Here is a 27381-nt window from a genome sequence, read left to right on the forward strand (position 1 = left end):
ATCAAATATGACTGCATTCAGGGTAAATATAATGAGTTGCAGGACAGTCAGGGTGGTTGGAAAGTCCAGTATTTGGCACAGCTATAGGACGGTTCGGATGCAAGGTGGCGGCTTTTTACCTCTGTTGGGTTGGAGGTGAAGAGGTCTGAGCTAGGGGTCGTGGTGGTCGGTGCAGAGTTTGTAGGGACGGTGGTAGGCGGGTGATGGTGATGTCCTTCGGTCCAGTGATCTTCCAGTGGCTGTTGGTGGTGTCTTGTCCTAGGCAGTGAGTGTCCAGTGTGATATAGTCCTGGATGGCCTTTTAGATGATGCGGGAGGTGACAATGGGGAGTGTGTCCTGTTTGTAGTACATTTTGGTGTTTCTGATGTCCCATATGACCTGCTTTGTGGCACTGAGGACCCTCCAGGCTTTCCTCTCTTGGAGTGTTCGAGGTCCCTCAGGTGGTCCGAAGAGGATGCCCTGGAGGGTCCCCGCAGCCATCCCAGAGAGTCTGGTGAGGAAAGCAGAGGTTATTAGCCAGATGTTTTGTGTCACCTCGCATTGACAAAGAATGTGCTCTTCTATTTCTTTCTCACTACAGCCATGTGGACAGGAGTCTTTCCTGGCTATACTCCTGCCCCTGCTGAAAATGAGAACCCTAGTGGGGAAACAGTTTATGGCAGCCATCCATGCTGTCTTTGTGTCTGTTGTTCCCAGTGGAGGCTGGTGAGAGGAGCTATAGGAGGATGGGCTTATTATAATGGATGAAATTGTATAAATGGAACGGAGCCAGACGTGCTTTCCATGTGTTTGATCTGTTCCATTTATTTGATTCCAGCCATTAAAATTAGCCTGTCCTATAGTTCCTCCCACCAGCCTCCACTGGTTGTTACATACTGTTGTGCTTTGATCTGTGGTCAGTGAGGGGATGACAGTGACTGTGTTTCTGTCTGTGATGTGTTATTCTGAGGGCTTTGAATGACCAGTTCTGGCTTGTGTGTGTCTGGAGGTGTATGGAGGTGATTACTTTTTTAAGGTCTTTGTAGTATTTCGGGGTTCCATGAGTAAGGGTTCATATGGTCAAGGGTACAGAGCCTTAGTGGTCTGATTGTGGTGGAGACATAGAAACTGTTGAAGATGCTGGTCTTGTTGTTTTTTCTTCTTCTTTTCTTTGTGTTGGAGATGGTGCAGCTAAGGCCCTGCACTGCTACAATGAGTGGGATGTTAGGGATCCCCTTACCCCCCTTGTCTAACATCTTACACATAATCAAACTTCCACGATGCATACAAAGCCCTCCCCTGCCCTCCCTTTGGCAAATTTGACCACAACGCCATCTTGCTCCTACCATCTTATAGCAGACACTCAAACAGGATGTACCAATGACGAGAACCATTCAACGCTGATCCGACCAATCGGAAGCCTAGTCAAGGATCATATCACCTCCATCTTACCGGCCACCCTAGACCCACTTCAGTTTGCATACCGCCCCAACAGGTCCACAGATGGCGCATTCACCATCACACTGCACACTGCCATATTCCATCTGGACAAAAGGAATACCTATGTAAGAATGGTATTCATTGACTACAGCTCAGCATTCAACACCATAGTAGCCTCCAAGCTCATCATCAAGCTGGAGGCCCTGGGTCTGAACTTCGCCCTGTGCAATTGGGTTCTGGACTTTCTGACGGGCCTTCCCCAGTTGGAGAAGGTAGGAAACAACATCTCCACTTCGCTGACCCTCAATGCGCTGGGGCCCCACAAGGGTGTGTGCTCAGCCCCCTCCTCTACTCCCTGTTCACCCACGACTGTGTAGCCATTTACGCCTCCAACTCAATCATCAAGTTTGCACACGACACAACCGTAGTGGGATTGATTTCCAACAACGACGAGACAGCCTACAGGGAGGAGGTGAGTGCACTCACAGTGTGGTGTCAGGAAAACAACCTCTCACTCAACAAAACAAAGGAGATGATCATGGACTTTAGGAAACAGCAGAGGGAGCATCTCCACATCGAATGGACAGCAACAGCGCCTCTTCAACCTCAGGAGGCTGAAGAAATTTGGCATGTCACCCAAAACCCTGACAAACTTTAAAAGATGCACAATCGAGAGCATCCTGTCGGGCTCTATTACAGCCTGGTACGGCAACTGCAACACCCTCAACCGCAAGGCTTTCCAGAGGGTGGTGTTGTCTGCACAACGCATCATCGGGGGCAAAATACCTGCCCTCCATGACACCTACAGCACCCAATGTCACAGGAAGGCCAAAAAAATCATCAAGGACACAACCACCTGAGCCACTGCCTGTTCACACCGCTACCATCGAGAAGGTGAGGTCAGTACAGGTGCATCAAACCTGGGACCAAGAGACTGAAAAACAGCTTCTATCTCAAAGCCATCAGACTGCTAAACAGCAATCACTAAATCAGAGAGACCGCGGCCTACATTGAGACCCAATCATTGGCCACTTTAATAAATCCTCAAAAAGTTCTACAGCTACACCGCCTGGTATGGCAACTGCTTTGCATCTGACCGTAAGGTGCTACAGAGAGTAGTGCCTATGGCCCAGTGCATCACTGAAAAAAAAAAAAAACAATAATAATTGTCAGACTCCAGTCACCCAAGTCATAGACTGTTCTCTCTGCTACCACATGGCAAGCGGTACCGGAGCGCCAAGTCTAGGACCAAAAGGCTCCTTAACAGCTTCAACCCCCAAGCCATAAGACTGCTGAAAAATTAATCAAATCGCCACCCGGACTATTTACATTTACCCCTCCCAACTTGTTTTGACACTTTTGCTACTCACTGTTTATTATCTATGCATAGTCCCCTTACAAATGACATCGACTAACCTGTATCCCCGCACATTGACTCTGTACCCGTACCCCCTGGGTAGTCTGGTCAGAACCAACGACCTGCGGGAGCGAACTTTGCATCCTAGCCATATCTGCTTTTCCTAGTACCTTGTAGTCTGAGCCCAAAATACTGATGGGGCACCAGTTCTTTTGCTCAGTAGCTTCTCCCTTGATTGCACTTTCCTGCATTGACAAAGCTAACCTGCCCTCCCTGTACATGCTACTGTAACCCCCCCCCCCCCCCAGCAACAGGTCCACCTCATTTCTCTTCCTGGTGTTGAGGGATGTGTTGTAGAAGTCTCTAATGATGTTGTTAATGGCCTGATCATCAGTCTGTAGTGTCTGTTTGTTGTATTTCAGTGAGTCTATTGTTTGTTTCTTTCATCTGATTTGTTTGAAAAAGTGTTTGGTGCACTTCTTGTCCTATTGTAGGTGTTGGATTTGGCTTGTATGTTTGATTTTCTGGTGTTCCTGCCTGTGTAAGAGTGCAAGTCTGTGTTTGGTTTCTGCTATTTTGGGTGCCAGATCTAAGACTGCTGGCTGGAGGTCAGATTGGCGTTGTAGTTGTCGGTTGAGTTTGTTGAGTTGTTCTCTTTTGCCTTTTGTTTTGCCTGCCTTGATGTAAAGGTGTTTAGTACTCTCCTTTACCACTCAAGGGGGTAATCGAAAAGGACCCGAGGCCCAGCTCTTCAGCTGCGTGGTGTATTGGTTGTTGAGTCTTGGTGGTCAGTAAAGTGGTGTTTAGTTTCCATAGTCCCTTTCCTCAAACAGTCTGTGTCGCTGGGAGGTGTACAGTCATACTGAGTTGTCTGTGGTCTGAGAAGAAAGTGGCTGATGATGTGGTTCCTGATGCTGTAAGGGTCTGGTCCAGGAGAAGGAGGTCTATCTTGGAGTAAGATTTGCTATCAGAGCTCACCCAAGTGTAAAAAGGCACCTGCCTGTTCTAGGAGGGGGAGCCGGTCTCTCAGAGGGGACAGGGTTTTTTGGGAGTCGTGCAGTCAAGTCAGGTGCAGTAAGGACCATGGGAAACAGATCTGGGTCCGTAGGCGTTAGGGTGGAGGGATCAGGGGTGGTATAGAGTGGGGGGATGGTTTTCAAGTAGATTACTAAGAAAAGCTCATCCATTGTTTAAAAATGTCATTTTTGCCTTTGTGCAGATTGCCATGTCTCATTTTCGATGAATTAAAAATTATATTTTTTTCAAAGTAGCTCTCTTTGTCAAACAAGAATTGCAGAGATGGCTACAGTTTCAATTTCACCCCTCTGAAAAGATAGAACAAATATGGTGGCACAAATATGTGCTGTTTGATAAAATACCTGTATTTATGGGAAAGATATTTGAAAATGATATTTTGTTCATAAATTATATTGTAAATTGGAATGGTCGAGTTATAGCTTTCATGGTGTTATCAGAATTGTACGGGTAGGTCTGCTCAATCCAAGAGTACAACCAATTGACTACAGCATTACCCCAAAAATGGAGGAGGCAGGAGGCAGATGGCAGCGGGAGGAGGTAGGGAACTGGTCTGTCTGCCCAAAATAAAGGATCAAAACTCACAGAGGAATAAAAATAGCATAAACAGGAAAGTATACCAATTTCATTTGAGGATCAGGATGTTGACAACTGTGCCATACAGATTGAAAAATATTTGGGAAAATAATTTTGTTGTACCGATTCCATGAGTTAACATGTAAAACGACGCAAGATTGAAGACTTTGTGCTTTCAGCTAAAATTATTATATAGAATTCTTGCCACCAACAAAATGTTGAATATTTGAGGGATAAAATCATCCAAGCTCTGCACATTTTGATGTGAGGATACAGAATCAATAGACCAATTATTTTGGTATTGCCCTCAGGTAGCCTGTTTCTGGTCTCATGTTCAGGAATGGCTAAAAATGCATAACATTGATCTAAAATTTACCATAGAAATAGTGCTGATGGGAGATCTGGAGAGACCGGATCAGTCAATTACTAATATACTAATATTCTTAGTAAAAGTATATCTTCAACTCGCAATCTGTGGATTCTATTCGATTAGATAGATTGAAATTGTATGTTAAACATCACAGCATAGTTGAAAGATACACATTACTGTTCAAAAGTTTGGGGTCACTTAGAAATGTCCTTGTTTTTGGAAGAAAAGCCCATTTTTAGTCCATTAAAATAACACCAAATTGATCAGAAATACAGTGTAGTCATTGTTAATGTTGTAAATGACCATTGTAGCTGGAAACGGCTGATTGTTAATGGAATATCTACATAGGCGTACAGAGGCCCATTATCAGCAACCATCACTCCTGTGTTCCAGTGGCATATTGTGTTAGCTAATCCAAGTTTCTAGTTTTAAAAGGCTAATTGATCATTAGAAACCCTTTTAGCAATTATGTTAGCACAGCTAAAAACTTTTTTTCTGATTAAAGAAGCAATAAAACTGGCCTTCTTTATACTAGTTGAGTATCTGGAGCATCAGCATCAGCATTTGTGGGTTCAATTACAGGCTCAAAATGGCCAGAAACAAAGACCTTTCTTCTGAAACTCGTCAGTCTATCCCTGTTCTGAGGAATGAAGGCTATTCCATGTGAGAAATTGCCAAGAAACTGAAGATCTTGTACAACTCCCTCACAGAACAGCGCAAACTGGCTCTAACCAGAAAAGAAAGAGGAGTGGTAGGCCCCGGTGCACAACTGAGCAAGAAGGCCATCATCCCAGAGTCACCTCTTCACTGTTGACGTTGAGACTGGTGTTTTGCGGGTACTATTTAATGAAGCTGCCAGTTGAGGACTTGTAGTGGAAATTTCAGTACTGAGAAAGACTTGGACAATTACTCAAACAATCATCTTTATTCAACATCAATTAATTATTTCAAGAATGAAACCGTAGACCGCACACTCTAAGTTGTGTTGCTGAGAGCTTAATTAACTGATAACGAAAAAACAGAGATCTTATATAGGCCCTAAATGCTTAGGCAGTCATTTATATGCTTTCCATAAGCCACCTTGGTCCATCTCCTAGTTATCAGCAGGGGATGTCGTTTTACTTCCAACTCGGCTTAGTTTCTCCACACATCACATCTTGTCTATGGAATGCCAGCTTTTAGGTTTTTATCACCAAGTCATTGTCAGCTCAAGCAATCCTTAACAAAACCCATTTCCTTAACCAGATGCCCAGACTAACTGCAGGAAGCTAGAGTGGAAACCATCTCTTTAACACAGCATTAGCAGAACATAAATATCTTACTGTTTGTTGAGTAAATAATTGTTAAATATCCACCAAATTAGGTAAATACATATTTTTTCTGTCACATTCCCCTCTCAAGAAACTAAGTTTCTTCCACAACAATTTAAGGGTACAATCATTACATGATTATCGGTAAACATACATTTAAACAAACAAAGTTTGTGCCTGATATTTCATCCATTATAAACAGCCTTCCTTTGGGTTTCTGAGTTTTAGACCTTTCTTATCCAAACACAGTCAATTGGTAACAGAAAATGAAACAAAAAACAAAGTCACAACAAGCTTCATTACAGCAAATAGGACAGTCATCCCACAGGCACCATGCACAAAGGTAGAGGTCAGAATGGTTAAGAATTTCCATCCTTACCATTCATTGATTTTTAACACCAAGAACATCTACCTACCTTGGGACATTTCTTACAAATTGAGTGTACCATTAGTTCAATACCCTTAGCCCTAAGATCAGGGTTAGGGTCCTCATCATCAGATATGTAATCAGGAATGGGAAATAGGTCTTAATTAGGCATTCTATCATTTATAGATACATCATCATTATTCTCATCATCATCCTCAAAGTCAGCATGATCAACAAGCAATGGCATAGTAAGGGCAGTATCCAGCACTTTACAACAAAGCTTTTTAACACAGACAAATAAGAAATAGTACAGCAAAAAAGATTACTGGGCCATAAATGAGCCAATGAAAAACTGTTGCTCCCATAACACCAAATAATGATTGAACCCATCCAAACGGATTCCAATCGTTTTCTGGTTGGTGTTCTTTTGCGAGATCACCGCTGAGCTCTTTCAGATGTTCCACTACAATAGTCAAGTTACCCTCACCCTGGGGTATGAATGTACAGCAATGTTCACCTATCATTTGGCGCACTCCCCCTTCCCGTGCCAGTAACATGCCAAGTGCTACTCTATTCTGTATAGCCATGAGGCGAGCGGCTCATTATTGAAAATCCTGAAGTGGTTAGATTTACCTAAATGATATCTAAATGATATCCCAATCGGTCTAACTCAAGGGCATTTTCCGAAACTTCTCAAGTTTCGAGGATCATTGTGACTCAATTGGAACGTCATTCAATTGTGAAATGCTCCTTCTAACCTGTTTTCATCTGCTTGGAATAGAGAAGTTTGTTTTATGCATTACAACAAAGGATATATTCAGTTTGTCCAATATGTTGGTAAAGAAAGGTATGCCTTATCACCACAGATCCTATAATCATCAGTAAACGTAGCTGAGCAATATTGATGTCGAGAGCGCTCGTCTGTTTCTGCCTGAATAGTGGTGTGCCCCACATTCATTTTAACGGGGCAGTTAGAATCACATGTTCCATTTATCCAGGTACATCCTAGTGGGAAGACTCTATATTTAACAAATGTTGACAATCCCAAATAGGATTCATTAGATCATGGTATGGAGATATTATGTGGGTTGTGACAATGGCAGGTTCGGGAATGGGGTTTGCCAGGGTTGGATTAGAATAGGTTCTGGTACACTGTGTCTAGGTTTTTAAATAATTTTAGTACACCAATGTTTACAATCAAATCCGACTCTTATATCTTTTGTAACTTACAAATCACCATTAACGCATTTTTCCTTCATAGTTTTACCCTGTGAAGGTTTACCCCATGAAGTTTAATTTGATAAGAGCACTTCCAGTGCACATAGTGTCATTAATGCTGGCCTCTACTGAATACTGTAAGAATGGCGAGATCGCTGAGTGTGGTAAAAGACTACATACATAACAAGAGGTATTTTATAACATCAGTTCAGTTTTTACAGTATAATTAAGCAGTGACCACCAAGTGTTTCCCTCGTGATTCTGGCTGTGATGCTCATCCAGTGGATGCGCCTGCCTCCTGCTTCTTCTGGTCTCAGGGTGGCTATTGTTTACTGGACTCCTATTCTGAGCCTGCCATTGGCTTGAGCGGGAGTGGCTGTTATTTAGGTCCCACCTTTGGGACTGCAGTGGAATTTGGCCCTTTTCCCCCTCTCGCTGGCAAAGAATGCAACGACCAGCATTCTTCTGACTTCATCCTGATTCTCCCATGGCCAACTAGGTCATGGCAGGCGGATGCCCATCCTCCGGTACCTCTGGAACAGGATCATATGGCACCTTCCTGCAGTGGCTGGAGTGTACCCATGTCGATCTCTCATCCACTCGAACAGCGGTGGGGGTTATCAGCAACACCTGGAACGGGCCAGTCCACCTCTGCTAGGTCCAATGCTTCCTCCTCAGGTCCTTGACCACAACCCAGTCACCAGGTTGAAGTTTATGTAGGATTACCACCAGGGGCTGAGGCAAAGCTGCTTTCACACTTGAAAAAATTGCCTTCAGAACATTGTTTAGAGCGGTACAGTAATTTACCATGTCGTCATCGCAGCCCATCAGAGTCAGCTTGTTCTGTGGGAAAGGGGTATTTAACATCCTCATAGGTCTACCAGTCAGTATCTCATGAGGGGCCAACCCAGTGGTTCCATGAGCTCACCCCCTCATGTACATCAGTGCCAAAAGCATCACAGTGACCCAGGGAAGACCAGTCTCTGCCATAAGTTTAACCATCTTAACTTTCAGGGTCTGATTAGCTCTCTCCACCAGTCCCCCCGGCCTGTGGCCTATAACTACAATGAGTTCTAAGGTCAATTTGCAGACTTTCTGACATGTTCTGTATTACCGAATTTACAAAAAATGTGAATCATTGTCAGATGATAATTTGGATGGCAGACCCCACCTAGGAATGATTTCCCTCAGTAGGTTCTTTGCAACAGCCATTGCTGTGGCATGCTTGTATGGAAATGTATCCACCCACATAGAGAAGGCATCCACAATATTTGTAACCCAGACAGGGTGACAACTCAATGAAATCCATCATCACATGCTCAAAAGGCCCTTCTGGGGTTGGGTAAGCAGACACGGGCATGGGAATTCCCCTTCCTGTATTGTTATTCATACAAATCACACATTTTGCACAATATTGTTCAGCAAACACAGAAAATCCAGGTGCAAACCAAAAATTATTTACAAAATTAACCACTCCCCTTGACACATGGCCAACTTAGCAAGATAGGGGAAACAAGAACGTGGTAAAGTTGGTAGCCCAGCCGGGCCCAACCACAGTTTCTGCACCTGGTCATAAGTACACAGCCTCTTCCATTTCATCAGCTCGAACAGGACCTACAGAAGACTGCAAATCAGAAATGTCAGTGGGAGAGAAAAGGTTCTGAACAGGAAGTGAAACCATCTGTAACACAGGTGAGTCAAAAGACACAGCCACAGCTTTGGTTGCCAAATCCGCCATTGTGTTTCCTTTAGAGACAGGATCAGAGGAGTCCGTATGTGTCAAACACTTGCAAACAGCAATTTCAGAGGGAAGAATTGCTTTCAACAGGTTATCAACAAGTTTGGAGTGAGCAATAGTCTTGCCGGTGGAGCTTAGGAAGCTACGTTGTTTCCACAGAGTTTCAAAATCATGTACCACACCAAATGCATATCTGCTGTCTGTGTAAAATGGAGACTGACTGGCCTTTAGCCAATATACAAGCTCTTGTGAATGCAAACAGTAACCTGAGCTGAGAGGTGTGGTGGTAATTTAGCACTCTTAAGTGTTGTTGCCGCTGTTGTTACAGCATAGGCAACAGTTGGTTCTCCTTTCTTTTTTCCCTCTTTTTTTAGGGGTGGATCAACTTAATATTGCGGAAAGATTGTTGCTTCGATCAATGTAATTGTCTGCATCATTCCCATTCCCATTTCCAATATCCATATACATACACGTACATACCCATACATGTACATATGCATACATAAACATTCATACATATATACAGTGGGGCAAAAAAGTATTTAGTCAGCCACCAATTGTGCAAGTTCTCCCACTTAAAAAGATGAGAGAGGCCTGTCATTTTCATCATAGGTACACTTCAACTATGACAGACAAAATGAGAAAAAAAAATCCAACCCATGTCCATCCAGTTTGATTTCTATTTGTAAATCTGCTATTTCACCAAATTTCTGAACCTATATACATTTTACAGACACCGTATGTTTTACATTGGTTATCTTGCTATTAGTCCCACCCTTCAGCTCCATTCAACCTCTACCATCTATTTCTTAACACCATCCATTTTGGATTTCTATATGCCATATATTTTTCAACTGTGCTGTGATGCTTCACAAAAGTACTGAACCTTTCTATTCTCATAGCTTCTACAGATTGTAAATTAAAGATAAAAAATGTTGGTAAAATAATTATTATATTATTGTTTGATCGACTATGGCTTTTTAAATCACCCAGTATTGCTATCTGTAGAATTAGTTCTAGGCAAATGACCAAAGTGACCAAAAACTAGATACATATGGACAATAACAAAATAAATGATCTAATGACTCTGGGTCCTCACAGCATAATTTGCAGAGCTGGGAAGATTGTATCCCCCATATATATAACATTCTATTGGTTGCAATAATTTTGTATGGAAATTTAAAATGAAAAATGTGAAGTTTTGAATCCGGCATTGTTTTGTGTGTCAATTCATAAACCATGTGCCATGGAATGGGTACATCGAAAATCTCTTCCCAACTATTTTGCAATTTATATGGCACAGCTGTCAATTGTTTGGTCCTTAAATGAAATTGGTATATGTTTTTATTTATCACACTTGAACCATTTATGTTCTTTAATGCAGGGCCGACATACATACTCTTCCATTTTTTGTGGTAATGCTGCAATTAGTTGGTTGGAATTTAGGGTAGAGCAGACATTTCTAAATGTCTGTGTTAGCTGCATGTGTGACATAACTCCATCAGTCCTATTTATGAGATCATTCACTAAAATTGTACTTTTGTTTTTTTTAATTCATCAAAAAAAAAAAGTTTTTTTTAATCAATTAGTATATTTGAGTTTAACCACAATATTTGTTGTGTTATTTGTTCTGTCTTTTCAGGTGGATTAAACTGAAATTGCAACCAACGTTCGAAGGCTTGTTTAAAAAATAACGATATTTTGGAGATTATTTCCTTTTCAAACAACCGAAAGTGAGCAGGTGTAATCTTAATAAAGGGAAAAGGCCATTCTTGAACATGGGGTGAGACATACCAATTTACTAGGGAACCAGTTTGGATTTAAGTATAACTTTTGTATGACTGATGCCTTTAGTGTGATCATTTCTGCCCTCCGAATTCATATTCGTTATATAAATAGGCCCTTTTAATTTTGTCTGGCTTGCCATTCTAAATTAAATTTAATATTTTTTGTTCATATAATTTAAAAAGCAGGTCACTAGGGGTAGGCAAAACCATAAGCAAATAGGTCAACTGTGATATGACTAGAGTGTAACTACCCATCCCGGATCCGGGAGAATTGTCATCAACTGACAGTAAGTAGCATAACGCAACGGACAAGAAATCTTACTAGAAAATATTCATATTCATGAAATCACAAGTGAAATATATTCAAACACAGCGTAGCCTTTTGTTAATCACCCTGTCATCTCAGATTTTGAAAATATGCTTTACAGCCAAAGCAAGACAAGCATTTGTGTAAGTTTATCGATAGCCTAGCATAGCATTATGCCTAGCTAGCAGCAGGCAATTTGGCCACGAAAATCAGAAAAGCAATCAAATTAAATCGTTTACCTTTGATGAGCTTCGGATGTTTTCACTTACGAGACTCCCAGTTAGATAGCAAATGTTCCTTTTTTCCAGAAAAATTATTTTTGTTGCCAAAAATAGCTCCGTTAGTTCTTCACGTTTGGTCGAGAAAACAACCGGAAATTGCGGTCACGACAACGCCGAAAAATATTCCAAATTAGCTCCATAATATCGACAGAAACATGGCAAATGTTGTTTATAATCAATTCTCAAGGTGTTTTTCAAATATCTATTCCATTTATAAATCAACCGGGACAGAGCTTTTTTCAGTAAGACCGGGTGGAAAAATGGCTACCTCTGTCTTTTGCGCGAGAAATACACAAAGAGCCATCAGGTGGACACTGACGCAATGTTGTCGCTCAGGCTCATTTTTCAAAATAAAAGCCTGAAACTATGTCTTGTGATACTAGACACATTAAGGAAGCCATAGAAAAATGAATCTCGTTGATATCCCATTCACTGCTCAATAGGGAAGCATAGGAAGGGACTCTTATTTTGAAACCGCTGCGTTCCTGATTGGATTTTTCTCATTATTTTGCCTGCAATATCAGTTTGGTTATACTCACAGACAATATCTTTACAGTTTTGGAAACTTTAGTGTTTTCTATCCTAAGCTGTCAATTATATGCATATTCTATTTTCTGGTCCTGAAAAATAGCAAATAACTTTGGAAACGTTATTAAAAAATGTAAAAAAATGACCCCTAGATTCAACAAGTTAATCAGGGTGATTTTTACACAAAATGACATGATAGCAAGATCCTTTCCATGAAGAATCCATGAAGGATCCTTTCCATGATAGCAAGATCTTATCTATTTTTGCTAACTTTCTAGAAAAATGTATTGGAGTGAGATAATTTATTTCTCTTTGGATTTGTATACCGAGTGTGTCCACATCCCCATCAGACCATTTTATTGGTAAACTACACGGTAATGTAAAATTAGCATTTTTTTGTGATCCAATACTTATCATAATTTGGTTTTAATCCAGAGGTTAGCAAAAGTATCTAGATTCTCTATGAGTCCGTGAAGGGATTCTAATTGTGGTTTTAAAAAAAATATGAATCATCAGCGTACAATGACACCTTAGTTTTTAAGCCACAGATTTCTAATCCTTTAATATTATTGTTGTTGATCTAATTTTAACAGCTAACATTCCGATGGCAATAATAAATTGATATGCCGATAGTGGACAACCTTGTTTTACTCCTCTAGATAGTTTAAAACTTTCTGAGATGTAGCCATTATTTACTATTTTACACCTAGGGTTACTATACATAACTTTAACCCATTTTATGAGATTCCCCAAAATATAAATATTCCAGGCATTTATATATAAACTCCAGTCATACTTTATCAAAAGCCTTTTCAAAATCAGCTATGAAAACCAGGCCTGTAGTCCACTTGGCTCCTGTTTTAGTAATAATGATTTCAGACCTTCTTGTTGCGTTTCCGATAATCTACCATTTATATAGGAGTGGTTAAAACATGATAAAAATGGTCCTCTGAGTACATCAAAAAAGGTTTGGTATACTTCCACTGGTATGCCATCCAACCCTGGAGTTTTCCCAGCCTTAACGGCTTGTAATTGCATCAAGATGTTCCCCCTCTGTAATTTGGCCTTTACATGAGTCTTTCTTTACGGACCCTTGGGACCCTTGGGTAAATACTGATCGTCTTTTCTTATTATCTCCTAAGGCATTACGATTATAACTGGCTATACTTGTTTCACCACTTACCATAATGAAACACAACTTTCAATTCTATTTATCAAAATATATGTTTGTAAACATACCATTAAAATGTAACATGATGATTAAGTGTCTATATAGCTGTACCATGATATTTGCATTGCTACTAAGTAAATCTCCAATTGGTCCCCACTATTTCACCCGCTAAAAGCCCTCCTCATCCCAATGCCTGGCAGACCACCCCCGACCCCCGGATCCCATAGCTCTGAAGAGACTGGGATCCATCTTTCGAAAAGAGCACACAGTGCCACTCCCAGAACAGAAATAGATCAACCACCAAATGCATTTCCATCGCCCTCATCTTGATTTGTATTATATATAGCCATCAAAAAAATAAATATATTTTTAAAATCCTTTCTTATTTTCCATAACTAGCTATTACTATTTGTATTAATGTAGGCAATTTATGCAAAGGATTCTACCTCTCACCAGTCTCGCCATTACCAAAATTACATAATTGCAAGCAATTATTATAATAGCAAACAATTATTGTGAATCATCCTATATTGTCCCTAACATATTTTACTCCCTCACAGCAGTGAGATACACACATACACCCACACACTCAACCCCTTTCCCCACACAACCATAGGCTCACATTCTCAACAGTTGCACCATCCCAGAGCCCAACTCAAGAATAGTCTTGGTTTACGAATGCATATACAGTTGCAGCTGTATGAGAAGGCCTTACAAAACTCTGCAAAGAAATGGGCAGAAATGGGGAGATTGTTATGCGGAGCGAACACAGGGGAACCCAAGAGTGGACTCAGATGCGGAAGCAGGGATGAATGAACCAAAATGTGTATTGTACACAGAGACATATCGAGTGCAGAACTGGGGTAGCTCAGATGAGTTGCAGAAAAACCAGAAGTGTAGAGTGAGGTTTGAGTTGACTGAGTTGAACAGGGTAAACAGGCCCTGAGGGGAATCCAAGGTAGTGGTGGTGAGTGAAATCCAGAGCAAGGTGGTTGGGTGGTGAGATGTGATACAGGAGCCAGAGACAGAGCGGTAACTGCAATGAGAGGACAAATCAGTGTAAGGCAGGGAAACAAGCACAGCAGAGCAACAGGATATTAAGAACTAACAAAAGGCTAGGATAACAATTTACTGAGCAGAGATGACGATCTGGCAGAGTGGAAGTGTCAGGAATGAGTATTTGTAGAGTTCTTGATTTATGGAACGATTTGAGGTTGGCAGGGATCTGCTCTGACTCCAGCACACCTGTCTCCAACCACACAATCACACCGAGAGGGTTCCCTTTTAATCTATTTTCCTTAAATTGTATACAGAACTTTACGCCATTCTACAATTTCCTTCGGGAACTGGTAATTCATGCCAAATTTACCCAGGCTTTTAACCATTATTTTATCTTTAAAGAAAGCAAATTTGGCAACAATTGGGTGTTCATACCTCTGCCCTCTCTGTCCGATGCGGTGTACATGTTTGAGTTGGATTTTGTTGAAAGCTTTGTCTACGAAGATTTCCAAATTAGCATTCTGCAAAGGGACATCAGTCAAATCTGACCTTGGTTTAGATTCAAGCTCCACCAAAGCTGTACAGTCATGTGTCTCTCCATCCTCCTTGGTTGGCAACAAAGTTGCTGGATTGAGCACAGTGCACCTTTTCAGGGCTTGCCGCAGGTGAAGCAACTTCCAAGTTTGGGTTTTCCACCTCCTCCCACTCCAGCAGGCACCTGCCCCTGGTAGAATGTCAACAGGGCAGCTTGCAATTTCTGAGTATTCCTTCTTTTCTTCCTTTTGAGCACATTGTTGTTTCTCAGCATGTTTGCAATATTGTACCACAGTGGCCAGAGGATCAGTTTCTCAACTGATACAGGGGGTTCTCACCGCTTTCTCCAGGTCTGGTGTCAGGCCCCTCACCATGTTGTCTTTCAACAGATCTCCATATGCCTGTTAATTTGGTCTGATGCCACTATGCAACCTGAAACAGGTTTCCAGTCTCCTTTGATACACTTCCAGGCTCTCATCCTTCTCCATGCTGCATTCTCAGATGGTAGTCCAGTCATTCTTGTTGGGATACAGTGATCCTATTCTTCCCAACATGGCCACCAGTTGGTCCTGATATAGACCATTCTCAGCCCAGAGCTGGTTGTAAATCAAAGTCTCCTTGTACATCAGCCCACCTATGCCCCAGTTTCTTCTTACAGATATGGACTATCTCAGCTGCAGATGGCTGGTACTGTCCTGACAGAACCCTAATTTCTGTTGCAAACCTTATCGCATCTTTGCTGGGGTCAGGTAGATCCTCAACAATGTCTTTAATTTCATTGTGTCTCTATGTTCTCTGGATATACACGATTGGTTGCCAGGCAGCCAAATCAGCATGGCTTGCAGCTGGTCATGGCTGAGGGTTTGGGCATGACATCAGAAGGTACTGTTGATACATATCTGGTGCTGGATCATATGGTGAGGGTGTCTGCGGGTCTCTCTTCCTTTGCAGACAGCTCTTAAGTGGAGGGGAAGAGAGTAGGGAAGCTGCTGCTCAGTTCTGAGGACGTATCACTGTTGTCGCCATCATCCTCCACCTGGCTGGCTACGGGTGGTTGTGAGAAGGGGTTGTTGCTCTTCTAACCTGCTGCTCTGGCTCCTCCAGCAGCACCCATTCTGGGTGGTTTTGGAGTTGATGTTCCACCCAGCATTACCGGTCCAGAGAGCAGTTTGTCCACCGCTGCTACTAGGGGAGATTCATATGGGAGGGGAGGCGCAATTTTAACTGTGGAGTTGGGGGAGGAGGTGCAGTGGAGTGCAGAGCTAGGGCATCCACTGGGTAGTTATCAGAGGAGGAGGAAGGTCGATAGCCGCAGCAACAGCCACAGCCACAGGCACAGGCCGCATTGGGTAGAGATTAGAAGGAGAAAAACAGGAAGGGGGGAAATCTCTCATCGTCCTTCCTGTTCTTTTTCACTGTCTCATCTTTGTTTGTTTCTCTTCTTCCTCAGTCTGTACAACCATATTCTGACAGGGCTTTCCTCAAAATTGGTCCTGTCTCTGTGTATGCCTTTTTAAAATTTTACCTAGGCAAGTCAGGTAAGAACAAATTCTTATTTACAATGAGAGCCTATGAACAGTGGGTTAGCTGCCTTGTTCAGGGACATAATGACAGATTTTTACCTTGTCAGCTCGGGGATTTGATCTAGCAACCTTTCGGTTACTGGCCCAACACTAACAACTAGGCTACCTGCCGCCCACACACCTTTCTGCCTGTCTTTCCCATTTACTGAACTTAACCCAATCTATCTTATCCTTTTCACCTTTTTTGGTCCCTTCATACTCTTGTCAGTCTTTCCCTGACTTCATCTAACATCCTCACACTCAGTGTCCCTGTCAAATGAAAGCCTGCTTCCCTATGCCACAATTTCACCTCATCCAGAACGTCCTTTCCCCGCATATCCGCCATAACCTTCAGGGCCCCCCTTGGGGGATCTGGAATGCTGTGTTCTCTGCTCCCATGTGCTCCCATGGTTCCTGCTCTGTCACTCACACACTCACAGAAAACAAGCAGGGAATGAGACAGACATGACAAAAGGAGAAACCGGTTAGGGCTGTTCTTAGATTTCAAACCCTCCCTATGTGAACAGGGAAACCCATACCATTATCAAAATATTGCATAATTAGTGGTCCCACAACTGGGTGTTGTGTCCACACTGGGATATCACCTACAGTGATTAATATGGTATCGATGATCTTATGTCTATCCAAATGTGCAAAACTACCTACAGAGTACACATGTCTGCTATCTCATTATGTAAAGCAGTCACAAAAAAATCCAACCTTACCTTACATTGTATTTTCTAAGTATCATGAATAACAAAACACTTACAATAAAACATAACAACAGTAACCCAGGGCATACCTGTTTACCTCATTTAAAGAAAACATTATATACATTACATACACATTCAAATTTCCACACGTTAATTCACAGCGTACCGCTCCTTATTTGTTTAGATTTTAACGGTATCTACATTTCTTAACATCAGTCAACTCTTAGATCAACCAATTAACTAATTCCAGGCCTATTTTAGGGGGAGGGTAATTTCTCCTCCCGGTTTGCCTCAGCCCCTTGCATTTTAGTGGATGACTCCAGTGAGGGGTCGGTGGGTTGTTTGCTAGAGGGATCCCAACTCCTGTTTGGGGAGATGGGGTCCCCTACATGCAGCCCCGAGGCAAACAGGGAGGGGGGAGGGAGGACCCAACACACTGCCTGGATCATGGGTTGGGATGGAGGACGGGGGGGCGTCAGGAGAGGAGAGGACGTCCCCGCCGGTGGAGATGGACCAGGGGAGCATCGGGTGAGTCTCCTGGTTTTTCTTTGGGTTTTGGGTTTTTTATTTGTTGTAAATAATTAAATGAATAGTTCTGTTTCTTTTTTTAGTCTAAATGTTAGGGGGTTAAGGGATAATGTTAAAAGGAGGGCGGTTTTTTGTTATTTAGAGGGTGTGGGGTTTGATTTCTGTTTTTTACAGGAGGTTCACCTGAGGGATGGTGGGGATGTGTGTAGATTTAAGAGGGAGTGGGATAAGGGGGAATCTTTTTGGGGCATAGGAGGGGTGCACTCAACAGGAGTAGGGATTTTGTGTGGGCATAGAGAGGTTAAAATAGAGAACACTTTTGTAATAATGCAGGGTAGAGTTTTGGGGATAGATGTTAAGTTTAGAGAAGCTAGATATAGGTTAATTGGGGTGTATGGGCCACAGGTGGCGGCAGACAGGAGGGAGATGGTGGACTGTCTGGCGCCCCTGTGTGTTACAAACAGGCACTTGGTGATAGGAGGAGACTTTAATATAGATTTAGGGGTAGGCGGTGATAGCAGTGCAGGTGCCATCTCTGGGCTAATGGCTTGCCATGGTCTGGTTGATGGTGGCCTGCACACTACTCCGGCAATGGTCGGTCCTACATGGCGTAACTCCAGGGGGGTTGCGCGGAGGCTCGACTACATTTTTTGTATCCAGGTCTTTGGGTCAGTTGTCTGGGCGGCTGTTGCCTGTTTTCTTCATGGATCACGACGGGGTGTTCCTGCAGGTGGGGTCGCCAGTCTGCCTCTTCGGTGGGGGGTACTGGAAGTTAGATCGGGATATACTGGAGGAGCAGGCTTTCGTTGATGCATTTTTTTGTTTCTTTCGGAGGCTTGACGGCCTCCGGTCCATGTGCGAGGGGGTGTTAGAGTGGTGGGATTTAGTCAAGGGGAGGATAAGGGCTTTTATAATAGGATATTGTAGAAGGAAAAAAAGGGAGGAAAGGAGGGAGGTGGATCGTATCCAAAGGTTAATTGAACTCGAGTACGAGGCAGGCAACCTCGGCGGGTCAATTGACTGGGAGAGATTCGCAACCCTAAAGGCGCAGCTCAGGGAGCTGCAGGAGCAGAAGGCTCGAGCTTTCCTGGAGCGTGCGCATAGTGGCTTTCTAGAACATAATGAGACTTGTTCCGCTATGTTCTTTAAGTCGGTGTATGTTAGGGCCAGACAGAGTAGGAAGGTAATGCAGGGAGTTAGGGAAGAAAATGGTAGTATAGTAAGTAAACCAGAGGAAATGGTCAGGGTGACAACTGATCATTTCCAAGGTTTATTTAAGGAAAGGGAAATAGATGTAGAGCAGGGAAACGTGTTTTTAGAACACTTGTCCCGGCGGTTGCCAGAGGACATTAGAGACGTGATGGAGGCCCAGATCTCACTAGAAGAGGTTGAGAGCGCTCTTAGGAGGATGGGAAAAGGGAAGGTGCCTGGGATGGATGGGCTGCCGGCTGAGTTTTACCTCAAGTTTTGGGGTATACTTGGAACAGTGGTTCTCGAAGTCTTGAAGGCCATCCTTGAGACGGGGGTCCCGGGGGGGTGTTGGTGTCCTGGCTGTTGGTGTGCTGTCACTTCTTTATAAGAAGGGGGAAGCAACTGACCTTGGCAACTGGCGGCCATTGACCATGCTGTGCGTAGATTACAAGATTCTTGCAAAGGTTTTAGCAGACCGGTTGCGCACAGCCCTTCCCTACGTCGTCCACGAGGATCAGACGTGCGAGGTAGAGGGCCGCTCTATAAGATGGAACCTACAGTTGATCAGGGATTCCATCGCTTGGGTTGAAGATAGAGGGCTGCCTTTAATGGTAGCAGCGCTAGATCAGGCGAAAGCTTTTGATCGCGTGAATAGATCTTTTCTATTCAGGGTGTTAGGTAGATTAGGATTTGGGGAGAAGTTTATAGGATGGATCCGTACTTTATATGTCGGAGCGGGGTGTCGAGTTAGTGTAAATAGTCACTTAGGTGACGTTTTTGACCTCTCGTCTGGGGTCAGGCAGGGATGCCCACTCTCGGCTCTCCTCTTCGTTCTGTACATGGAGCCTCTGGGGGCTGCCATTAGGGCAGACACAGGGGTGGAAGGCTTGTTGATCCCTGGAAGCGGTGGGCTGCGTGTTAAGATGACGCAGTACGCCGACGACACTTCCTTGCTGTTGTGCAAGGACTCGTGCCTGACAAGGTCCCTTGCCATCTTTGGGGATTTCACCCGAGCGTCGGGAGCAGTTCTGAACCATGCAAAGTCTTCCGTCAAGTTTTTCGGAAGATGGCGCGGTAGAACGGATGTGCCTGGGGGGTTATCTCTCTGTGAAGGGGCCCTGAGGATTCTCGGGGTTCATTTTGAGACCTCCGGCTCAGCGACGCTAAACTGGAACATGCGTATCGCAGTGGTACAGAGGAAGCTAGCAATGTGGAAGGCTAGGTATTTGTCTTTTATGGGCAAAGTCCTGGTCCTAAAGGTGGATGTGTTGCCGTCTCTTTTGTATGTGGCATACATCTACCCATTGCCGGCTTGTCTGAGGAGGCCTCTAGTGAGGCTTGTGTTTCAGTTTATGTGGAGTGGCAGGTGCGAGTGGGTCGCCAGGGCACGCATGATCTGTCCCATCGGGGAGGGAGGTAGGGGGGTACCACATTTCCCCCTCAAGCTGGACGCCATTTTTGTTTCTTTCTTGTTGACGGAGCTTGCTCGTCCGGTTATACACCCGTCCGGTTACCTCCTGCGGGTGTTCTTCTCGTATAAGGCGAGAAGCGTAATGGTGTGGTCTAACGCGGGTCCTCGGGCGGAACAGCTGCCGTGGCATTTTGGCCATGCGGCCAAGTGGCTGCGTGCGCACCCCGAGGTTGAAGTTGCCCGAGTAGGTTTAGACCACAGGCACCTGTACGAGGAGGTCAGGCAGGCAGGGAGTCCTGCGCCTGTAGCGGGCATCTCGTCAGTGGTCTGGGAGGGAGTGCAGGCGCGGGGCCTGGACAATAGGCTCAAGGACCTGAATTGGTTGGGCCTCCATAAGCGCTTGCCGGTACGTGCCATCTTGTACCGGTATAGTTTGGTGCAATCCCCCATCTGTCCAAGATCCTCTTGTGGCAGGGAGGAGACTGTGCGCCATGCCTTTTGGGACTGTGCCTTTGCCGGACTAGTCTGGGCTAGGGCACGGGTAATGCTAGGTGTGGTTAGGAGTGATTTTGTTTTGACATGGGCTAGGCTAGAGAGAGGCGTAGGGAGAGCAAAGGGAACGGATAGGGACAGGTTTCTGCTCTGGCTTCTCATGAGTCTCTTTAAAAAGGGACTGTGGGAAGCCAGGCAGAATTTAGTCAAGACAGGGAGAGATTGGGGGGTGGAAGGGATAGTGAGAAGGGTGGAAGGTGATTTGAGGGGGAAGATGAAGAGGGAGGAGAGGAAGTGGGGGAAGCATGCGGCACGGGAGAGGTGGAAAGGGGGTTTAGGGCTGGGAGTGTTAGAGTGAGTTTGGTAAGGGGATAGATTAGGGAAGGGGAGATAGGGAAAGGGTTAGGTATTGGTTAGGTATGACGGGGAGGGACGATGCTCCCCTGAGGTTTGTTTTTGTTTGATGTTTTTGTAAATAGAATTAATTAAGAATGAATGAGAATTATGATTTTGTAATTGTATGAATGGTATTGATTGTAATAAATTATTTTAACCACCATCTGAGGCGTGATTATTGCTGGTTGAAAACTTAACCCAATACCCCGCTTGGGATGACTTGAAATATAGTCAGCCTTGGCAATTTTTGATAGTCTCATGTGAGACTGCTATACATGTGAAAGAGAAGATAGTGACAAGACCAAACATGGGCTGCATCCAGCTCATTTATTATATAACCTTTTTGATGCTTCAGCTGGCAGTTGAACATTATCTTGCAACTAGGTAGAAACAGAAAAAAGGTGTCAGTAGTATATGCTGTGTCAGAAGTAGGGTTCGGGAGAATGAACTCAGCAACAGCGGGTTTGGGCCCACAGTTTCAGCTTTGCCCCCACACTGCCTCGAATTGTTGCAAGTAGTATGTTACCCAAAGCCACTTGACCCACTTTGTCTTGCCTCCTCTAGAGGCAGCTATGGCAAGATTTACATGAAAAGGTTTTGGGTTCGTCCCCCATTGCAGCTGAGCCAGCGGTGCTGATTACCCAAAGTGCTTTGCTCTCAATATTGGTTTTGTCCAGGAAAAAAGGGAACATCTATTGAACAAGTACCCCACCTTGCCATTAATTACATGTAATCGAGAATCCACCAGTGTTAGGTAGGGGGCGAACTGCTAGACATACCAAAGTAACAAAAAATAATACAGTTTGCCGAGAAGCTGTGCGAGATACTGCAAGCAGTTTGAATAGCAGATTTCTGATATTCTATCGCAGTGGCATTATCATAGCCTATGAGGTCCATCCGAGGAGTGGTTATTGTTGGGTGACAACTTAACCCAAAACTTTACATTGGAACGACATGAAATATAGTCAGAAGTAGTCTTGGGGAGAATAGGTTCAGCAACAGGTGGTATTGGTCCACAATTCCAGTTTTGCCCCCACACTGCCTCTAATTCTTGCAAGAAGTAAGGTACCCTTAGCCACGTTATACACTTCCACTAGAGGCAGCGGTGGCAAGGTTGAGTTGAAAAGGTTTTGGGTTTGCGACCCATTGCAGCTGAGCCAGTGGTGCAGATTACCCAAAATGCTTTGCTCTCGATATTGTTTTTTTTACTACTGGAAAAAGGTAACATCTATTGAATAAGTACCCCACCTTGCCATGAATGACATGTCATCAAGAATCCACCAAAGTGGTAGGTAGGGGGCGAACTGCTAGACATTGCAATGTTAAAACACAATGTTACCGTTAAAGGAGAAGCTGTGCAAAACACTGTAAACAGTTTGAGTAGCTGTAATATATCATTCTTTCGCAGAGGCGATATCATAGCCTATGAAGTCCATCTGAGGCGTGATTATTGCTGGTTGAAAACTTAACCCAATACCCCGCTTGGGATGACTTGAAACATAGTCAGCCTTGGCAATTTTTGATAGTCTCATGTGAGACTGCTAATCATGTGAAAGAGAAGATAGTGACAAGACCAAACATGGGCTGCATCCAGCTCATTTATTATATAACCTTTTTGATGCTTCAGCTGACAGTTGAACATTATCTTGCAACTAGGTAGAAACAGAAAAAAGGTGTCAGTAGTATATGCTGTGTCAGAAGTAGGGTTCGGGAGAATGAACTCAGCAACAGCGGGTTTGGGCCCACAGTTTCAGCTTTGCCCCCACACTGCCTCGAATTGTTGCAAGTAGTATGTTACCCAAAGCCACTTGACCCACTTTGTCTTGCCTCCTCTAGAGGCAGCTATGGCAAGATTTACATGAAAAGGTTTTGGGTTCGTCCCCCATTGCAGCTGAGCCAGCGGTGCTGATTACCCAAAGTGCTTTGCTCTCGATATTGGTTTTGTCCAGGAAAAAAGGGAACATCTATTGAACAAGTACCCCACCTTGCCATTAATTACATGTAATCGAGAATCCACCAGTGTTAGGTAGGGGGCGAACTGCTAGACATACCAATGTAACAAAAAATAATACAGTTTGCCGAGAAGCTGTGCGAGATACTGCAAGCAGTTTGAATAGCAGATTTCTGATATTCTATCGCAGTGGCATTATCATAGCCTATGAGGTCCATCCGAGGAGTGGTTATTGTTGGGTGACAACTTAACCCAAAACTTTACATTGGAACGACATGAAATATAGTCAGAAGTAGTCTTGGGGAGAATAGGTTCAGCAACAGGTGGTATTGGTCCACAATTCCAGTTTTGCCCCCACACTGCCTCTAATTCTTGCAAGAAGTAAGGTACCCTTAGCCACGTTATACACTTCCACTAGAGGCAGCGGTGGCAAGGTTGAGTTGAAAAGGTTTTGGGTTTGCGACCCATTGCAGCTGAGCCAGTGGTGCAGATTACCCAAAATGCTTTGCTCTCGATATTGTTTTTTTTACTACTGGAAAAAGGTAACATCTATTGAATAAGTACCCCACCTTGCCATGAATGACATGTCATCAAGAATCCACCAAAGTGGTAGGTAGGGGGCGAACTGCTAGACATTGCAATGTTAAAACACAATGTTACCGTTAAAGGAGAAGCTGTGCAAAACACTGTAAACAGTTTGAGTAGCTGTAATATATCATTCTTTCGCAGAGGCGATATCATAGCCTATGAAGTCCATCTGAGGCGTGATTATTGCTGGTTGAAAACTTAACCCAATACCCCGCTTGGGATGACTTGAAACATAGTCAGCCTTGGCAATTTTTGATAGTCTCATGTGAGACTGCTATACATGTGAAAGAGAAGATAGTGACAAGACCAAACATGGGCTGCATCCAGCTCATTTATTATATAACCTTTTTGATGCTTCAGCTGACAGTTGAACATTATCTTGCAACTAGGTAGAAACAGAAAAAAGGTGTCAGTAGTATATGCTGTGTCAGAAGTAGGGTTCGGGAGAATGAACTCAGCAACAGCGGGTTTGGGCCCACAGTTTCAGCTTTGCCCCCACACTGCCTCGAATTGTTGCAAGTAGTATGTTACCCAAAGCCACTTGACCCACTTTGTCTTGCCTCCTCTAGAGGCAGCTATGGCAAGATTTACATGAAAAGGTTTTGGGTTCGTCCCCCATTGCAGCTGAGCCAGCGGTGCTGATTACCCAAAGTGCTTTGCTCTCGATATTGGTTTTGTCCAGGAAAAAAGGGAACATCTATTGAACAAGTACCCCACCTTGCCATTAATTACATGTAATCGAGAATCCACCAGTGTTAGGTAGGGGGCGAACTGCTAGACATACCAATGTAACAAAAAATAATACAGTTTGCCGAGAAGCTGTGCGAGATACTGCAAGCAGTTTGAATAGCAGATTTCTGATATTCTATCGCAGTGGCATTATCATAGCCTATGAGGTCCATCCGAGGAGTGGTTATTGTTGGGTGACAACTTAACCCAAAACTTTACATTGGAACGACATGAAATATAGTCAGAAGTAGTCTTGGGGAGAATAGGTTCAGCAACAGGTGGTATTGGTCCACAATTCCAGTTTTGCCCCCACACTGCCTCTAATTCTTGCAAGAAGTAAGGTACCCTTAGCCACGTTATACACTTCCACTAGAGGCAGCGGTGGCAAGGTTGAGTTGAAAAGGTTTTGGGTTTGCGACCCATTGCAGCTGAGCCAGTGGTGCAGATTACCCAAAATGCTTTGCTCTCGATATTGTTTTTTTTACTACTGGAAAAAGGTAACATCTATTGAATAAGTACCCCACCTTGCCATGAATGACATGTCATCAAGAATCCACCAAAGTGGTAGGTAGGGGGCGAACTGCTAGACATTGCAATGTTAAAACACAATGTTACCGTTAAAGGAGAAGCTGTGCAAAACACTGTAAACAGTTTGAGTAGCTGTAATATGTCGTTCTTTCGCAGAGGCGATATCATAGCCTATGAAGTCCATCTGAGGCGTGATTATTGCTGGTTGAAAACTTAACCCAATACCCCGCTTGGGATGACTTGAAACATAGTCAGCCTTGGCAATTTTTGATAGTCTCATGTGAGACTGCTATACATGTGAAAGAGAAGATAGTGACAAGACCAAACATGGGCTGCATCCAGCTCATTTATTATATAACCTTTTTGATGCTTCAGCTGACAGTTGAACATTATCTTGCAACTAGGTAGAAACAGAAAAAAGGTGTCAGTAGTATATGCTGTGTCAGAAGTAGGGTTCGGGAGAATGAACTCAGCAACAGCGGGTTTGGGCCCACAGTTTCAGCTTTGCCCCCACACTGCCTCGAATTGTTGCAAGTAGTATGTTACCCAAAGCCACTTGACCCACTTTGTCTTGCCTCCTCTAGAGGCAGCTATGGCAAGATTTACATGAAAAGGTTTTGGGTTCGTCCCCCATTGCAGCTGAGCCAGCGGTGCTGATTACCCAAAGTGCTTTGCTCTCGATATTGGTTTTGTCCAGGAAAAAAGGGAACATCTATTGAACAAGTACCCCACCTTGCCATTAATTACATGTAATCGAGAATCCACCAGTGTTAGGTAGGGGGCGAACTGCTAGACATACCAATGTAACAAAAAATAATACAGTTTGCCGAGAAGCTGTGCGAGATACTGCAAGCAGTTTGAATAGCAGATTTCTGATATTCTATCGCAGTGGCATTATCATAGCCTATGAGGTCCATCCGAGGAGTGGTTATTGTTGGGTGACAACTTAACCCAAAACTTTACATTGGAACGACATGAAATATAGTCAGAAGTAGTCTTGGGGAGAATAGGTTCAGCAACAGGTGGTATTGGTCCACAATTCCAGTTTTGCCCCCACACTGCCTCTAATTCTTGCAAGAAGTAAGGTACCCTTAGCCACGTTATACACTTCCACTAGAGGCAGCGGTGGCAAGGTTGAGTTGAAAAGGTTTTGGGTTTGCGACCCATTGCAGCTGAGCCAGTGGTGCAGATTACCCAAAATGCTTTGCTCTCGATATTGTTTTTTTTACTACTGGAAAAAGGTAACATCTATTGAATAAGTACCCCACCTTGCCATGAATGACATGTCATCAAGAATCCACCAAAGTGGTAGGTAGGGGGCGAACTGCTAGACATTGCAATGTTAAAACACAATGTTACCGTTAAAGGAGAAGCTGTGCAAAACACTGTAAACAGTTTGAGTAGCTGTAATATATCATTCTTTCGCAGAGGCGATATCATAGCCTATGAAGTCCATCTGAGGCGTGATTATTGCTGGTTGAAAACTTAACCCAATACCCCGCTTGGGATGACTTGAAACATAGTCAGCCTTGGCAATTTTTGATAGTCTCATGTGAGACTGCTAATCATGTGAAAGAGAAGATAGTGACAAGACCAAACATGGGCTGCATCCAGCTCATTTATTATATAACCTTTTTGATGCTTCAGCTGACAGTTGAACATTATCTTGCAACTAGGTAGAAACAGAAAAAAGGTGTCAGTAGTATATGCTGTGTCAGAAGTAGGGTTCGGGAGAATGAACTCAGCAACAGCGGGTTTGGGCCCACAGTTTCAGCTTTGCCCCCACACTGCCTCGAATTGTTGCAAGTAGTATGTTACCCAAAGCCACTTGACCCACTTTGTCTTGCCTCCTCTAGAGGCAGCTATGGCAAGATTTACATGAAAAGGTTTTGGGTTCGTCCCCCATTGCAGCTGAGCCAGCGGTGCTGATTACCCAAAGTGCTTTGCTCTCGATATTGGTTTTGTCCAGGAAAAAAGGGAACATCTATTGAACAAGTACCCCACCTTGCCATTAATTACATGTAATCGAGAATCCACCAGTGTTAGGTAGGGGGCGAACTGCTAGACATACCAATGTAACAAAAAATAATACAGTTTGCCGAGAAGCTGTGCGAGATACTGCAAGCAGTTTGAATAGCAGATTTCTGATATTCTATCGCAGTGGCATTATCATAGCCTATGAGGTCCATCCGAGGAGTGGTTATTGTTGGGTGACAACTTAACCCAAAACTTTACATTGGAACGACATGAAATATAGTCAGAAGTAGTCTTGGGGAGAATAGGTTCAGCAACAG

The 27381-nt window shown here is 43.6% G+C and overlaps 5 non-coding genes and 6 pseudogenes across 5 annotated transcripts; 10 read left to right on the forward strand and 1 right to left on the reverse strand.

Moving 5' to 3' along the window:
• Positions 1–115: 115 nt before the first annotated feature.
• LOC149975960 (uncharacterized) lies at positions 116–15372 on the reverse strand (annotated as a pseudogene).
• Positions 15373–21409: 6037 nt separating this feature from the next.
• On the forward strand, positions 21410–21557 carry LOC118940562 (U4 spliceosomal RNA). The gene has a single exon (XR_016488157.1). It is a non-coding gene; the product is annotated as a U4 spliceosomal RNA (small nuclear RNA).
• Positions 21558–22148: 591 nt separating this feature from the next.
• On the forward strand, positions 22149–22270 carry LOC149975961 (U4 spliceosomal RNA; annotated as a pseudogene).
• A 417-nt stretch (positions 22271–22687) lies between these two features.
• On the forward strand, positions 22688–22829 carry LOC118961010 (U4 spliceosomal RNA). Its single transcript, XR_005048878.2, has one exon. It is a non-coding gene; the product is annotated as a U4 spliceosomal RNA (small nuclear RNA).
• A 591-nt stretch (positions 22830–23420) lies between these two features.
• LOC149975962 (U4 spliceosomal RNA) lies at positions 23421–23542 on the forward strand (annotated as a pseudogene).
• Positions 23543–23959: 417 nt separating this feature from the next.
• On the forward strand, positions 23960–24101 carry LOC118961006 (U4 spliceosomal RNA). Its single transcript, XR_005048874.2, has one exon. It is a non-coding gene; the product is annotated as a U4 spliceosomal RNA (small nuclear RNA).
• Positions 24102–24692: 591 nt separating this feature from the next.
• On the forward strand, positions 24693–24814 carry LOC149975963 (U4 spliceosomal RNA; annotated as a pseudogene).
• Positions 24815–25231: 417 nt separating this feature from the next.
• Positions 25232–25373, forward strand: LOC118940552 (U4 spliceosomal RNA). Its single transcript, XR_005037147.2, has one exon. It is a non-coding gene; the product is annotated as a U4 spliceosomal RNA (small nuclear RNA).
• Positions 25374–25964: 591 nt separating this feature from the next.
• LOC149975964 (U4 spliceosomal RNA) lies at positions 25965–26086 on the forward strand (annotated as a pseudogene).
• Positions 26087–26503: 417 nt separating this feature from the next.
• On the forward strand, positions 26504–26645 carry LOC118961005 (U4 spliceosomal RNA). The gene has a single exon (XR_005048873.2). It is a non-coding gene; the product is annotated as a U4 spliceosomal RNA (small nuclear RNA).
• A 591-nt stretch (positions 26646–27236) lies between these two features.
• On the forward strand, positions 27237–27358 carry LOC149975965 (U4 spliceosomal RNA; annotated as a pseudogene).
• Positions 27359–27381: the final 23 nt, after the last annotated feature.

The sequence above is a fragment of the Oncorhynchus mykiss genome, chromosome 17 (genome assembly GCF_057628025.1).
Source record: "Oncorhynchus mykiss isolate SJ-2025 chromosome 17, ASM5762802v1, whole genome shotgun sequence".
Lineage (NCBI taxonomy): Eukaryota > Metazoa > Chordata > Actinopteri > Salmoniformes > Salmonidae > Oncorhynchus > Oncorhynchus mykiss.